The following is a 15430-nucleotide window of genomic DNA, read 5'->3' on the forward strand; positions in this document are numbered from 1 at the left end:
GCTGAAGTCGGACGCTTAACCGACTGCGCCACCCAGGCGCCCCAAGATGCTGTTTTTTAAAAAGAGAGGAAGGGAGACTGGGTGGCTCAAATTAAGCATCCAACTCTTGATTTTGGCTCGGGTCATGATCTCATGGTTTGTGGGTTCAGGCTCTGCATTGACAGCATGGAGTCTGCTTGGGATCCTCTCTCCCTCTCTCTGCCCCTCCTCTGCTTGCACACGTGCTGTCTTTCTCAAAATAAATAAATAACAAGAGAGGAAACTCTGGTTTCCTTTCACATTTATAAAAACCCAATTCAAACTATTAGACATTTCTATTATTTCCTTTGTGGGTGGAAAAATGGATATGCCAGCAGCTTGCATTTATCAACACCACTAACATGATGATTCGATCCTAAACTCCTCAGTGCCAAAGAGTTGCTTTCCTCCATTTTGTGCCCTTGTTAAATGGAATGTTTTAGACATTGCGAACATAATCTAAATAATCTAAGTCAGACAATTAAAAACAAAAAGTTTAGGGGCGCCTGGGTAGCTCAGTCAATTAAACGTCTGACTCTTGGTTTCAGCCCAGGTCATGATTTTATGGCTTTGTGGGTTCTCTCTCTCCCTCTGTCTCTGCCCCTCCCCTACTTGTGCTGTCTCTGTCTCTCTCTCAAAAAAAAAAAAAAAGTCCAGGGGCACCTCAGTGGCTCAGTCAGTTGAGCATCCAATTCTTGATTGTGGCTCAGATCATGATCCCGAGGTCATGGAATCAAGCCCCACAAGGGGCTCGACGCTGAGCATGGAGCCTGCTTGAGATTCTCTCTCTCGCCCTCTGCCCCTCTCGTCCTCTCACACACACACACTGTCTCTAAAATAATAAATAAAAGTCTAAGACCGGAAGAAGCAGCTGGCAGTAAGAAGGTAAGTCAGTCTGAGAAGTAGCTCTTACACAGTATCCTGGAGAAACTAAACATACGTCAACATGAAGCAGAATGTACTTTTGCAAGACTGCCCCAGCAGGCATTTTTTTATTACAAGAGATTTTTTTTTTTTAGATTTTATTTTTTTAAGTAATCGCGACACCTAATGTGAGGCTCGAACCTGTAACCCCACCGAGGTCAAGAATCACGTACTCTTCCAACAGAGCCAGTCAGGTACCCCAAAGATGTTATTTTCAAGTAATCTCTACACTCAACGTGGGGCTCAACCTTCCAACCCCCAAGATCAAGAGTCTCACACTCCACTAACTGAGCCAGCCAGGCGCCCCTACAAGAGAATTTTTTAATTCAAGAGAAGAAATGTGCTGAAAGCTAGCAATCCCCACACTAGTGGGCATTCCTAACCACTGGTGGGAAATCGCTCTTAACTTTATTTGGGATCCTTTTAAAGAAATGTCTAGCGCTCCTGCCTTCCGCTTCCTCCTCTGTAAAGCAGGGACAGTAACACCAAGAGAGGTTTTACAAGAATGGAATGAAATATTCAATCTATGCATTTAACTGGTAATAATTTCATTTCGATGTGAGTGCTGGGAGCTGATTAAATAGGGCATCTCCCCACCCTTTTGCTTCTCATATTTTCCTCCTACTGTCAGCCCTGAGAACTTCAATCCCTTTAACTTCTCCATCTATGTGTGCAGATAGGGGGATGAGAGTAGGAAAATCGGTCAATTTTGCTTCCACTTTGGCAATAGCAGATTAGGGAGGATTATTGAACAAACGAGGACTTTCATCCGTGAGCTCCCAGTTTTTTTCAAGTCGCTGAGATTCTTTTTATTCAGTGTACCGAACCAGGATATTGGCTGGGGAAAAAACACCACCACCACCACCACCACCACCAACAACAACGTCTTGTTAAAGAGGCAGTTCCGGGGCGCCTGGGTGGCGCCGTCGGTTAAACGTCCGACTTCAGCCAGGTCACGATCTCGCGGTCCGTGAGTTCGAGCCCCGCGTCGGGCTCTGGGCTGATGGCTCAGAGCCTGGAGCCTGTTTCCGATTCTGTGTCTCCCTCTCTCTCTGCCCTTCCCCCGTTCATGCTCTGTCTCTCTCTGTCCCAAAAATAAATAAACGTTGAAAAAAAAATTTTAAAGAGGCAGTTCCACCAACTGGAGCCAGGAGCTAGAGCTGCCCTCGGGACCTCTGGGGGGAGGGGAGGGGGAGGGAGGAAGTTGAGTTAAAAACCTCAGGGCTACATTTGGCCCCTCCGGGTCAGGGTAGCTTCGGCCTCTAGCCCAAGCCTAAACCTGACGGTAGCCAGCAGTTAACTGATTGATTAACCTACAACTACCTACATCCCGTTTACTTCTAACTTCATATCTAAGTGAGTTGGCTGAATCATTGGAAAGACGTTGCCATTTCTGCAAACCAAAAGTGGTTGCAAAGCGGTAATCTCATACAGCTCAATCTTATATTTGTCATTATGTGCACGTCTATTTTATAAATGAGGAAACTTTTTCTCTGAAAAAGCCCTGAATCTTTCCGCTCTCGCCTCCTGAGTCACTTGAAGGAAACGGTCTGGTCTGGGAAACATTTTATAAAGGGAGGCTCTGTACAGGAGTGCCCGTTCCCACCACTTTACCCCCAAACCACTGTCCCGTGGTCCTGCTCCCCCTGTACCCTGCTGGCCTCACAGCTGAGTCAAACCCTGGAAATAACACCCCTGAATTAGCCATTCTCTGTCTGAACAAACAACTACTTCAAAGCATTCTTGTTTGCCTCTTTAGGTGTTTTTGCTAGTGCCACAACAATTAAAGGTAAAAAAATAATAATAATTGAAAAAAAAATTTTAATGTTTTATTTCTTTTTGAGACAGAAAGAGACAGGGAACAAGTGGGAGGGGGGCAGAGAGAGGGAGACACGGATTCCAAAGCAGGCTCCAGGCTCTGAGCTGTCAGCACAGAGCCCGACGCGGGGCTCAAACCCACAAACCGTGAGATCATGACCTGAGCTGAAGTTGGACGCTTAACCCACTGAGCCACCCAGGTGCCCCTAAAAAAAAAGACCTTTGATCAAAGTTTACTAATGCCATACTGCCCCCACCTAGATTAAAAGTAATTTGGTATGGATATATTGCATGTATTCACGTATCTAGATTTGTCTGATTCACAAATATATTCTCTCTCTCTCTCTCTCTTTCTCTCTCTCTAGGGTTCTCATGGTTAGCTGCTGGATGAACAAAATGTAATTATTCTACTACTTGTCAAGATGATTGTAAGTTTGGAAATCCATTGTTCTCTTCTCTGAACTTCTGGAACATTTATTAGACATCTACTCATTGCTGCAAAATTTATTGAGCACTGTGATGGTTAACTTCATGTTTCAACTTGGCAAGACTATGGTGACCAATGGTCAGAGGCTTACCTAGATGTTGCTGGAAGGTATTTGGGATAGGAATAACATTTATAATCAGTTGGCTTTATGGAAAGCAGATTACCTTGAGAAAGTCTCATCCAATTAGTTTGAGAGCCTTAAGAGCAAAGACAGAAGCAATTTGGCCTCGAGACTGCAACATAGGAACACTGCCTGAGTTTCCAGCCTGCTGGCCAGCCCTGTGGATTTCAGACTCAGGACTGCAATATCCCTGTTACCTGAATTTCCAGCCTACAAATTTCAGACCTGCCAGCCTTCACAATCATCTGAGCCGATGATTCCTTAAAATAAATCCACCTGCTATCAATTTAGCTATCTATTTAGCTATCTTGTTGGTCTGTTTCTCTGGAGAACCCTAACACAAGCCGTATTGTGCGCCAGGCGCTGTGCTAATTAATGAGGATCCAGATACACCTATTGATGAGACAGTCTCCCTTCACTGCAGAAGAAACACGGTAAGAGAAAAATTATTACGTCTTAAGGTAAGGGCTATTCGCATGAGAATAAATTGCTGTGGAAATCAAAAAGGAGATGGCTCATTTTGCCTTGGCGTAATCGAAGAAGTTGTGCTATAGAGGCGATATCTGATCTGGAGCTCAAAGGGTGAGAAGGCATCCCGAGGGCATAGAGGTGTTATTCAGGGAAAGGTATTATAGGAACCACTCACAAAGCCCAGGGGCCTGTGACATCAATATTGTGCTCAAACATTGCAGGTACACACTGGTGCACATTATAAAGTACTATGAGACCGGGATGGAGAAGACTGGGACCAAGTTGTGGAGGTTTTATTGAAACTGAGATATCTGGGGCACCTGGGTGGCTCAGTCAGTTGGGCATCCGACTTCGGCTCAGGTCACGATCTCGCGGTCCGTGAGTTCGAACCCCGCATCGGGCTCTGGGCTGATGGCTTGGAGCCTGGAGCCTGCTTCCAATTCTGTGTCTCCCTCTCTCTCTGCCCCTTCCCTGCTCACGCTCTATCTACCTCTGTCTCAAAAATAAATAAACATTAAAAAATAAATAAATAATAAAAAAAATTTTTTTTTAATGTATTTATTTATTTTGAGAGAGGGAAAGAGAGAGGGAGAGAGAATCCCAAACAGGCTCTGCGTTGTCAGCGCAGAGCCTGATGCAGGGCTGGCACTCATGAACCATGAGGTCATGACGTGAGCCGAAATCAAGAGTCAGGTGCTTCACTGACTGAGCTAGCCAGGTGCCCTGGTGGTGAAATTTAGAATGAAGGGCTGGCTGAGACTTTGAGGTAAAAAGCAAAACAAATATTATTTCAGCACGAGGCAAACCTCTTCATCTTGAAGCTAGAAGAGAAGAAGTCAAGAGAATGTAGCTCTTTATTCAACAAACATTTAGTGAGTGCTTACTCTCGGCCAGGAAATATTCTACGTGGAAATGTTCCATGTGTAAGATCTAGGTCTTAGGCTATATAGTCTGGGGGTAGGCAGAAAGGAATTACATGTTCCCCAGCCCACCAGCCCACCCAGAATCGAATCAAATGGAGGTCATGTTCACAGTGTCAACCATCTCCGGGCAAAGTGTCCCAGTTATTTCAGGAGCCCTACTAGCATCAGTCATTACCTCCATTCTGCTCTGGCTCACTTCAAATACATCTGCTGTCGAAGCCCCTGCTGTCAGAGAATCTGCCTCAGGGCACTTCCACTGCTCCCCCACCATCCTGCTGAGGGAAAACACCTCCAAACTCTATGCTCCAAATGGTGGTTTCACAAATGTATACTTAGGTTAAAAAAAATATGTAGATAGATACAGATATAGACATAGACATAGACATACATATAGATATAGATATAGATATAGATATAGATATAGATATAGATATACATATACATATACATATACATATAGATATACATATAGATATACATATAGATATACATATAGATATACATATATATACATATAGATATACATATAGATATAGATATACTTAGGTTAAAAATACTAATATATAGGGGCGCCTGGGTGGCGCAGTCGGTTGAGCGTCCGACTTCAGCCAGGTCACGATCTCGCGGTCCGCGAGTTCGAGCCCCGCGTCAGGCTCTGGGCTGATGGCTCGGAGCCTGGAGCCTGTTTCCGATTCTGTGTCTCCCTCTCTCTCTGCCCCTCCTTCGTTCATGCTCTGTCTCTCTCTGTCCCAAAAATAAATAAAAAACGTTGAAAAAAAAATTAAAAAAAAAAATACTAATATATATTATATTACATAATACATACATATATAATATATAATAATATATATTACATATTATATATTATCATATTGCATATTATATATTACATATTGCATATTATATATTATATGTAATATATATATTATATATTATATTGGCAAAAATGTGAGGAATGAGTACATTGTTAGTAGTGATGGGGTTTAGGACATGCTACCCCAAAATATGGCATATGGCATATTGAATATCTTAAGCAAAAGGAATTTGAGAAAATAGCAAATGCAGAAAGGTGTCACCCACATACCTTGTCCCTTGAAACAGGTCAATGAAATTCCCACGTGAAAGCTGCCTTCTCTGTACTAGGAGAAGGAAGACGTTCTTATCACCACACACAGGGAATTTGGGGCTGAGAAATATGTACAAACAAACCGCTTTAAGTACTTTTTTTAACGTTTATTAGTTTTTGAGAAACAGAGACAGAGTGTGAGCAGGGCAGGGGCAGAGAGAGAGGGAGGTACAGAATCCGAAGCAGGCTCCAGGCTCTGAGCTGTCAGCACAGAGCCAGACTCGGGGCTGGAACCCACGGACCATGAGATCATGACCTGAGCCGAAGTCAGATGCTTAACCAACTGAGCCACCCAGGGGCCCCCAAACAAATCTTTTTAAATTAATCCTTATCTTCCAGTTATTTCTTCATGACTTACTCCTTTTGGCCCCCACCCCTTTGTCTTTTTTTTTTTTTTAATGTTTATTTATTTTGAGAGAGAGAGCACAAAAGAGAGGCAGAGAGAGGGAGGAGAATCCCAAGCAGGGCTCCACTGCTGTCAGCAGAGCCCAATGAGGGACTTGAACTCACAACCTGTGAGATCATGACCTGAGCTGAAATCAAGAGGGGGATACTTACCGCACTGAGCCACCCAGGCGCCCCCCAACCCCTTTGTCTCGTCCATTCTTCACAAATTAATTGTTTATTAGTCTAAAAGGTAGAAAAGGGGCGCCTGGGTGGCTTGGTCGGTTAAGCGTCCGACTTCGGCTCAGGTCATGATCTCACGGTCCATGAGTTCGAGCCCCGCGTTGGGCTCTGTGCTGACAGCTCAGAGCCTGGATCCTGTTTCAGATTTTGTGTCTCCCTCTCTCTCTGCCCCTCCCCTGTTCATGCTCTGTCTCTCTCTGTCTCAAAAATAAATAAACGTTAAAAAAAATTTTTTTTTAAATAAAAATAAAAGGTAGAAAAGCTTCCTGCTCTAGTCACCACTTTGGGTCTTTGTTCTCCTGTGAAGACTCCCACATACATGTAAAAATCCAGTCAAATGTGTATGCTTTCCTCCTGTTAATCTGTCTTTGTCAGGTTTTTTTTCGGGGGTCCTGAGAGGGTGAAGGAAAACTTTTTCCTCCCCTTTGCTGGCAACTCTTCTGACCATTCTGGGAGTGGTGCCCCAACAACACAGATTTTTAAAACTTAGTGCTGATTTTTTAAAAAGCTAGAAAAGAGGGGCACCTGGGTGACTCTAGTCGGTTGAGTGTCCGACTTCAGCTCAGGTCATGATCTCACAGTTTCTGAGTTAGAGCCCGGGCTCCCTGCTGTCAGTATAGAGCCTGCTTCAGATCCTCTCTCCTGCCCCCCCCCCTCCTCTGCTCTTCCCCCACTCGAGTGCTCTCTCTTTCTCTCAAAAATGAACAAGAATTTATTTAAAAAAAAAAAGAAAAGGGAAAGGTTTCTGACAAAAGACCATTTATGTGAATTTAAAAACATGCACCCAGGGATGCCTGGGTGGCTCAGTCAGTGGTGTCCAGCTTCGGCTGAGGTCATAATCTCACCATCTGAGCTCGAGTCCCACGCTGGGTTCTGCACTGATGGCTCAGAGCCTGGAGGCTGCTTCAGATTCTGTCTCCCTCCCTCTGCCCCTCCCCCACTCACTCACACTGTGTGTGTGTGTGTGTGTGTGTGTGTGTGTGTGTGTTTGCGTGTGTGTGTCTCTCTCAAAAAAATAAACATTAAAAAAATAAAAATAAAAAAGCGACACACAAAACACCACATATTATATGAGAATACATTCAAGTTCGAAGAGGCATGTTAATACATTGGAATGATTGCTGGTTAAAGAAGGAAATGGGAGTGGAGAATTAATCCATCAAAGGTAGCAACGATGGCATTTCAAAAATGAAGTTGTATTGGTCAGAGTTCTTCATTGCAAACAGCAGAAACCAACTCTGGTTGATTTAAACATAAAGCGGAAAAAAAAAATGTAAGGCTACTGATTGGGTAGCTCACTGAATCACCTGGAGGACCCAGAGTCTATGCAATAAGAATCGTAACCACAAATTACACCACAGAATTGGTTGGGGGAGGCTTCAACAGTTGCGGTCTCTGAGGACCAGACTGTTTGTATTGCCTGAACAAGGAGAAACTGAAAGCTGTCAACATGTTTCTCCAATAGCAGAGGGAAGTTTGCTCACCCAGATTCTTTGCCAAAGAATGGATTCAGCTATGGATTCACTGTCTGGGGCAGATGCACCAGAATGACCAAGCCTGAGTCATGGGCAGTGCCCTATCTGCAGAGGACGCTGGCAATGACTGTGTTTAGCTCCCCAAGTGAGATGTAGTATCTGCCTCCCCCAAGACTCATAGAAATGAGAGGGATCATTCAGCAGAAGAAAAGCGTCCTGGGGCGCCGGCGTGGCTCAGTCAGTTGGGCATCCGACTTTGGCTCGGGTCGTGATTTCACAGCTTGTGAGTTTGAGCCCCTGTCTGTGCTGACAGCTCGGAGCCTGGAGCCTGCTTCGGATTCTGTGTCTCCCTCATTCTCTATACCTCACCCACTCACACTCTGACTCTCTCAAAAATAAATAAACATTAAAAAAGAAGAAGAAGAAGAAGAAGAAGAAGAAGAAGAAGAAGAAGAAGAAGAGGGTCCTATGATGGGCATTCAAAAGGATGACAAAAGCTTACTAATGAAAGCATGGCCAACACTGGTAACTTCTGCACTGGGATCAAATCAGAGCCCGTTGAGTTTTTCAACTTGAAAGCCACTGGTAACATTTTCCAGAATCGTTTCACTGGAACACTAGAGGCAAGAGACAGATGGTAGGAAGATGAAGACATAATCAGTGTAGACTATTAAGGAGCTTAACTGTGAATGGAAGGGCTATGGTTTTATGTTTGAAGATAAAAGCGAATTGAGCACATTTTAGGCTAAGGAGGAGCTAGCAGAAAAGGGTTGCCATCGTTAGAAAGTAAACAGATGATTTTAAAAAGCCATAACCTAATCAGAGCCCAGGTGGAAAGTTTAACCTTAAAATGCTGTAAGCAGAGGTACGGCTTCTCTGAGAGAGGAGGAAAAATATATATATATATACGTGGCTGCATGTAAATGTTTATGTTGGGAAGTCCAGGTGGTGTCTATTGGACGGCTTTTATTTTATGTATGAAGTGGATATGCAAGAAAAACTGAAGGAAGCAGAGCTTGGGTGCTAAGCCTAAAAATAAAACTGCCAGTTCTTTTAGCAGCAAAAACAGGTTTATTTGGAATAGCAGATAACTGCAATCTGGGACAAGCAAGCTGTGGCAAAACCGCAGACAAATCCAGAGGACAAAGGTAAGGAACGGACTGCTCTTTTACGGAGGAAAAGGGGGGAGCAGGGAGGGCTGTTCTAGGCAAAAAGTCCATTGGAATAAACTGGGAGTTCCAAGTATAGGGGCCTTTCCTTGGCTGAGCTGTGACAGAATCCCATTGGCTGGGCTGTTGCGGGAGCGGAAGGAAAAACCTTCTTCCTCCTGCTGGGATAGTAAAGTAGAAGCTAAGGCGTTACCAGCTCGCAAGCTACCCCTCTTCCCTTTGGGTCTGCAATTAACCAAGGGTGGCCTGGCGTGAGAGGTCCCCGCCCCCTGCTGGCTCCTGACTGTTTTAAACCAGCTTTCCTTTTATTAATTTTCTTCGGGGTCAATGAGAGAGAGGCCTTGCCGAGAGGGGTGTAAGTCTCTACCTGCTAAACGCAAGAGGAGCTGACCACCACCAGGTTAAGAAAAAAATACACATATATTACAAGATGGGTGCCGTCATGATTGAAGAGTTTACATCCAAAGTGGTTCTGATCGGCTGATTGTTTCTCCTGCTGCTGCCCAGGTGCGGAAGCAAACAGGCAAAAGCAGGTGTGGCTCCTTGGGTGTGCGGGGCAGGTACAGACACTAGCAGACTCGAGCCTGGAGCTGGCAGGTGAGAGTGTCGTCAGAGTGATAGTGCAGCAGGCCACAGATCAGATAAGAAAGGAAATGTGGCCCGGACGGGGAGAGAGAGGGATTAAGATATTTCAGAGTTCCTCCGAGGTTGAGGGTTAAAGGTCGTGGAAGTAGAAGAGCAAGGGTGCCTGGGTGGCTCGGTTGGTTGAGCATCTGACTCTTGATTTTTCGGCTCCGGTCATGATCTCCCTGTTCGTGGGTTAGAGCCTTGCATCAGTGTGAAGCCTGCTTGGGATTCTCTCTCTCCCCCTCTTTCTCAGCCCCTCCCACGCGCTCTCTCTCTCTCTCTCTCTCAAAGTAAATAAATAAATAAATAAAAGGAAGTAAAAGAACAAGAGCTAGAAGGATGAGAGTGTGTGGTCTCAGTGTGGGCTTTTAGAGTTTTAGATTTTTGAGGTAGAGTTAGGTCCATCCAAGACGTGACCATTAAAAAACAATAACCTTTGATATGAGGTGCAGAGGACAAAAACCATTTAGAGAAACAGCTCAGAAGCCGGAGTTTCTGAAATACCTACCGGTCCTGGCCTTGTTTCCTTTCTTATCTAATCTGTGGCCTGATGGACTATCACTTTAACGACTCTCTCACCAGGCGGCTTCAGGCCCTCGTACCATTTTGTACCTGCCCTGCACTCCCAAGGAGCCAAACTAGCATTCGGGGGCACTTGGCTTGTTCAGTCAGATGTGGTTCTTGATCTCGAGGTCGTGAGTTCGAGCCCCACAATGGGCATAGAATTTACTTAAAAAAAAAAAGATTAAATTAAAGGAAAAGTATTGCACTCAGCAAGAACTAGTCTTAGAGATCATCACACGCCCATCTGTTACCCACAGGTGGTAGACATGACCCACAATCAGGATTCTCGAAGGTGATGGAGATAAAAGGAAAATCTGCCCTCTCAGAGGATAATCATATAAATGAAGAAAGAGTTATATCAGAGGTAGGCAATGAGAGATTCCCAGGCCAGTAAAAGGGAACCGTACCTTGAAGCATCTTTGTTAACACTCCTCAAGAAAGAGGATCTGTCAGGTTGTAGTTGGGTTGGGAATTGAAGCATGAACAAGAATCAGAGACAGCGACTCTGATTTGGTAACTCTAGCACAGAGCCAGGCCAGGGGGCACCTGGCCCACGGACCAAGATAACCTGACACAGCCAGACTCCTGCTATAGATCATACCTACGTGACATCAGCCATTCAAGTCGTCCAACTGATTCCCTTTGTGCCACTTCTGTGCTCACCAAGTAATCCTACTGGAATCTGGCTTCCCACATAGATTTTGCAAATAGGACAAAAATGTACTGGGGTGCCTGGGTGGCTCAGTCGGTTAAACATCTGACTTCGGCTCAGGTCACGCTCTCACGGTTGGTGAGTTTGAGCCCCGTGTCAGGCTCCGTGCTGACAGCTCCTCCCCCTCTTGTGCTCTCTTTCTCTCAAAAATAAATCAACATTTAAAAAGAAAAAAATGTATCGGTTAGGGACACAACTATTTGGTCATGATAATTACAGATCTACTTAATATATGAACAATTAATTCATTAATTAACAAACAGGCTATGGTTTTGGTCAAAGAGAGTCAGACTCCCAGACCCAAACACCTAGGGATGCCCTAACAATAGAAGTTTAGAGCCTAAAAAGCTAAGTATCATCCCCTGGAAAGTGGCATAAAACACCGGCACCACGTGAAGTCAGATTGGGGTGACAACAGTCCTCCTCTGGGTAACGCTTCTCTGGTTCCATGTCTCTCCTGTAAATCCATCCCGGATTTCTGCATGCCACCTAAACAGAAAAAACACTCGGCTTCTCTTTCTCTCTAACCAGAGAGTACAGACCAAAGTTAAACTAAGGAAGTTGGGCTGATTGGTTCTGTGGCGGCATATAAATGTATAAATACATCTGCAAGTCGGTGTGGCACTCGCACAGGATACAGGGCAAAGAAACGGGAAGGAAAAGACCTCTCGGGTCCTAAAATGATAAGGAAATGAACAGGTTCGTTGCCATCCCAGTAGGGCAAGGTTAATGATTTGGTAACCAGGCCAGAGCTAGGTAGGCCTGCGTGCAGCTGAACTCTCAGTTGGGCTCCACCCCGTGACCTATGCTGTGCAAACAAGCCTTTCTAGAGCTGTAACAATCGCTCCTACGCTGAAACTAAGGGCGCATTGTATCAAATAGCATGCCCCGGTATCCCAGAATAAAGTAAATCTATCTTCCACTCCCCTTTGAAATAGATTTGTTGGGGCTGTTCTTCCTCTCCCCCTGGAAGCAGGCTCTGTGGCTTTTCTAATTATTCTCAGATGATGCAAGGTCCCCTGGCCCGTTTGGAACCTACAAATTTCATGTCGCAGTGCAGGCTTTGAACTTCACGTTGAGCTGGAGCCTCTCCTCCCATCGCTCCAGCTCTGGCTCATGGCCAGACAGCAGCAGCTCCTCTTTTTCTCCCACTTTGGGCTTGACTAGTCCATCCCTAACTCACTACCTGTGTTTCTAATGTTTCCAGAAAAATTTTTAGGGAGCAGGGAAATTATTACTTGCGTTATTATGCTTAACTAGCACTCTTTGGAACTGCCAGACCGTGAAAACTTTACCCTCCTCTAGCGGGCGCTTTTACGAGTTCTGTGAGACCTCTGATCAGTCAAGGTCCTACGGAAAAGAGCATTTGCCCTAGATGGTTCAAGCAGACGCCAAGAAAGGGCCTGATGATAGAGGTGTGCGGAGCGCTAATGGAAGAGATGTCCAGAAGAGAGCGCTAACAGAAGAGATGATGTCACACTGGAAAGCCGTTTCCACTCCGGACGTGAGAGGACAAGGAAAGAGTAGCACGAGAACCCAGAGAGAGCTGAGGTTATAAAAAAGGAACCGCTTGGACGTAGTGTAGTCCTGGAAGGGTGCAAGCACTGCCAATGGCACAATGCCAGTACAGGGAGGCAGCAGGGGAGAAATGCCTAGAACATCCTCTCTGATTTGCTGCTAGTATGTCAGCCTGGCCAAACCCAACTGGTAGTGAGCCAGCAATAGAGCTCAAGTCACAGAGCTCTCAAGAGGATAGCCTCCTGGGAAGGATGAAGGATCTAGGTGAACAAGCAGAAAAACCAGTAAACCCCCATCACGAAGGATGTCTCACCTCCACGTCCCCTGATGAAGGCAAGTGCATCCCTGTTATGACAAGTTGCTGACTCTTTCCTAACCCTCTAGGAATTACTCCTGCAATGCTATCCCTCTGCTATGTAGAGAACTACAGAAAATATTTACACATCCTGTTACATATAACATTTACTATTCACTGAGCTACTTGGAACGAGGCATTGTGCTAAGATGCCCTGCGTGCGTTCTCTTTAAACCTCATAATAGCCCATGGAAGCAGATGGTGTTTAACCAGAAAGAGTGATTGAGAGGAGAGAGAGAGAGGTGGACCCAGAGTGGTCAAGTGACTCACTCGAGCCCCAAAGCTGTCTTTCTCTACCAAGTGTTCTCTAGAAACAGCAAAAAGAACACGTCTTTATTATCATTTGTTTTTGCTCTTTATCCCTCTGCCTCGTCCTTGAAGTTGGCATCAGTATATTTGCTTGGACATTGCCAACAGCTGACCTTGGCTCTGAGCGCTGAGATTCCCCCTGGGGATTGCTTTGCGTCAAGCTGGTTAAAGAAACCAAATCCCATGTGCCCTCCTTAATTAGCTGGCTCATGCTTTAGCTCATTGGATGTTTTATTTGGAGTTCTTTAAGAAGAACAACTGTCCTTCTCCCCTGAGTAAGGGTTCTTTCGTGTATTAAGACATGATTTTTTAAAGGGCATCTCCCAAGGGGTGTGAACAACATATGGTATTCACATATGGAAAATTCAGCTTTCCAAAGAGATTGGTTTTCATGACCAACCATCCTCTTACTTGATCAGATCGTTAGGGGAGCTGAACGTGGGCCCTATTCATTCAGCTAGGGGAACACTCAGAGACCAGCCCAGACTGAACACAGCCTGTATTCCACTTAGAATAATGCTCCCCTGGGCTATTCCCAGTGTGGAATGAATCTTCACTGGCAACCCTCTTCCAATGTCTTAATTTCACCAAGACATGCTCTGAAGGAGCAAAGCAGCCTTACCTGGATTGCCAGGTATGAATAAGTAACAGGCCTATTGTAGTGGTTAAATCAGCTAATTGGCTCCTAGGACCCTCTATCGAAAGTCTCTTTAATAAGCCTTACAGTTGGGGCGCCTGGGTGGCGCAGTCGTTAAGAGTCCGACTTCAACCAGGTCACGATCTCACGCTCCGTGAGTTCGAGCCCCGCGTCGGGCTCTGGGCTGATGGCTCAGAGCCTGGAGCCTGTTTCCGATTCTGTGTCTCCCTCTCTCTCTGCCCCTCCCCCGTTCATGCTCTGTCTCTCTCTGTCCCAAAAATAAATAAACGTTGAAAAAAAAATAAAAAAAAAAAAAACAAGCCTTACAGTTTCACTCTGAACATTATTAAACACAAATTAAACCTTTTCTTCCTCCCTCCCTTCCTTCCTTCCTTCCTTCCTTCCTTCCTTCCTTCCTTCCTTCCTTCCTCTCTTTCTCTCTCTTTCTTTCTTTCCTTTTCTTTCTTTCTTTTGTTTTTAGAAAATCTGTAGTGCTTTATTTGATTTAGTAAGTAAATAGGGCACCTGGCTGGCTCAGCATGAGACTCTTGATCTCAAGGTTGTGAGTTCAAGCCCCATTTTGGGTATGGAGCCTACTTAGGAAAAAAAAAAAAGGAAATAGAATTACTTCTTTCTGTAAAGGCGGTATTTTTTCCTACAAATTAGTTTTACTAAGATGTAATCTTCATGCAATAGAATTCACCCATTTTAAGTGTATAGTTTGATAAGTTTTGACAAACGTAGACAGTTCCGTAATCAGGACCCCAAACGACACAGAGAACATTCATCCCTTGGTGCCAGTTTGCAGTCACTCCCCGCCCCAACCCCAAGCCCAGGCAACCACTGACCTGTTTTTTTCAACAGAGGCTTTAGAAGTAGAATTTCTTTTTCAACTTAAAAGCAAATTTCGTTAAGATTCATCAGTGTCGGGGCGCCTGGGTGGCGCAGTCAGTTAAGCGTCCGACTTCAGCCAGGTCACGATCTCGCGGTCCGGGAGTTCGAGCCCCGCGTCGGGCTCTGGGCTGATGGCTCGGAGCCTGGGGCCTGTTTCCGATTCTGTGTCTCCCTCTCTCTCTGCCCCTCCCCCGTTCATGCTCTGTCTCTCTCTGTCCCAAAAATAAATAAACGTTGAAAAAAAACTAAAAAATAAAAGATTCATCAGTGTCTTTGCCTGTATTGGTGGTCTGCTCCTCCTTACTGGTGAGTAGTATTCCATTACATGGAATGGACCGGGGTTTTGTGATTTTTTTTTTTTTTTTAACATCACAATTTGTTTGCCCATTCATCAGGTGGTGGACATTTGGATTATTTCCAGTCTGGGGCTATTGTGAATAAAGCTACCATGAACATCTGAGTATAAATCTTTGAGCGGACAGATATTTTCATCACATCTCTTGGGTAAATATCTAGCATTGAGATCATTGGGATGTATGGGAAGTGTATTTTAACTTTATTTTTATTTATTTTTTCATGTTTATTTTTACTTTTGAGAGAGAGGGGCACAGAGAATCCGAAGAGGCTTGGCACTCAGCATGGGGCCTGCCATGGG

The 15430-nt window shown here is 44.9% G+C and overlaps 1 long non-coding RNA gene across 1 annotated transcript; it reads left to right on the forward strand.

Annotated features, from left to right (window-relative positions):
• The first annotated feature begins 9390 nt into the window (after window positions 1-9390).
• Window positions 9391-15328, forward strand: LOC121034388 (uncharacterized). The gene is made up of 3 exons (XR_005792404.1): window positions 9391-9666; window positions 10608-10714; window positions 15171-15328. It is a non-coding gene; the product is annotated as an uncharacterized LOC121034388 (long non-coding RNA).
• Window positions 15329-15430: the final 102 nt, after the last annotated feature.

This window comes from Herpailurus yagouaroundi, unplaced genomic scaffold, assembly GCF_014898765.1.
Source record: "Herpailurus yagouaroundi ecotype Mexico unplaced genomic scaffold, PumYag 160, whole genome shotgun sequence".
NCBI classification, from domain to species: Eukaryota; Metazoa; Chordata; class Mammalia; order Carnivora; family Felidae; genus Herpailurus; species Herpailurus yagouaroundi.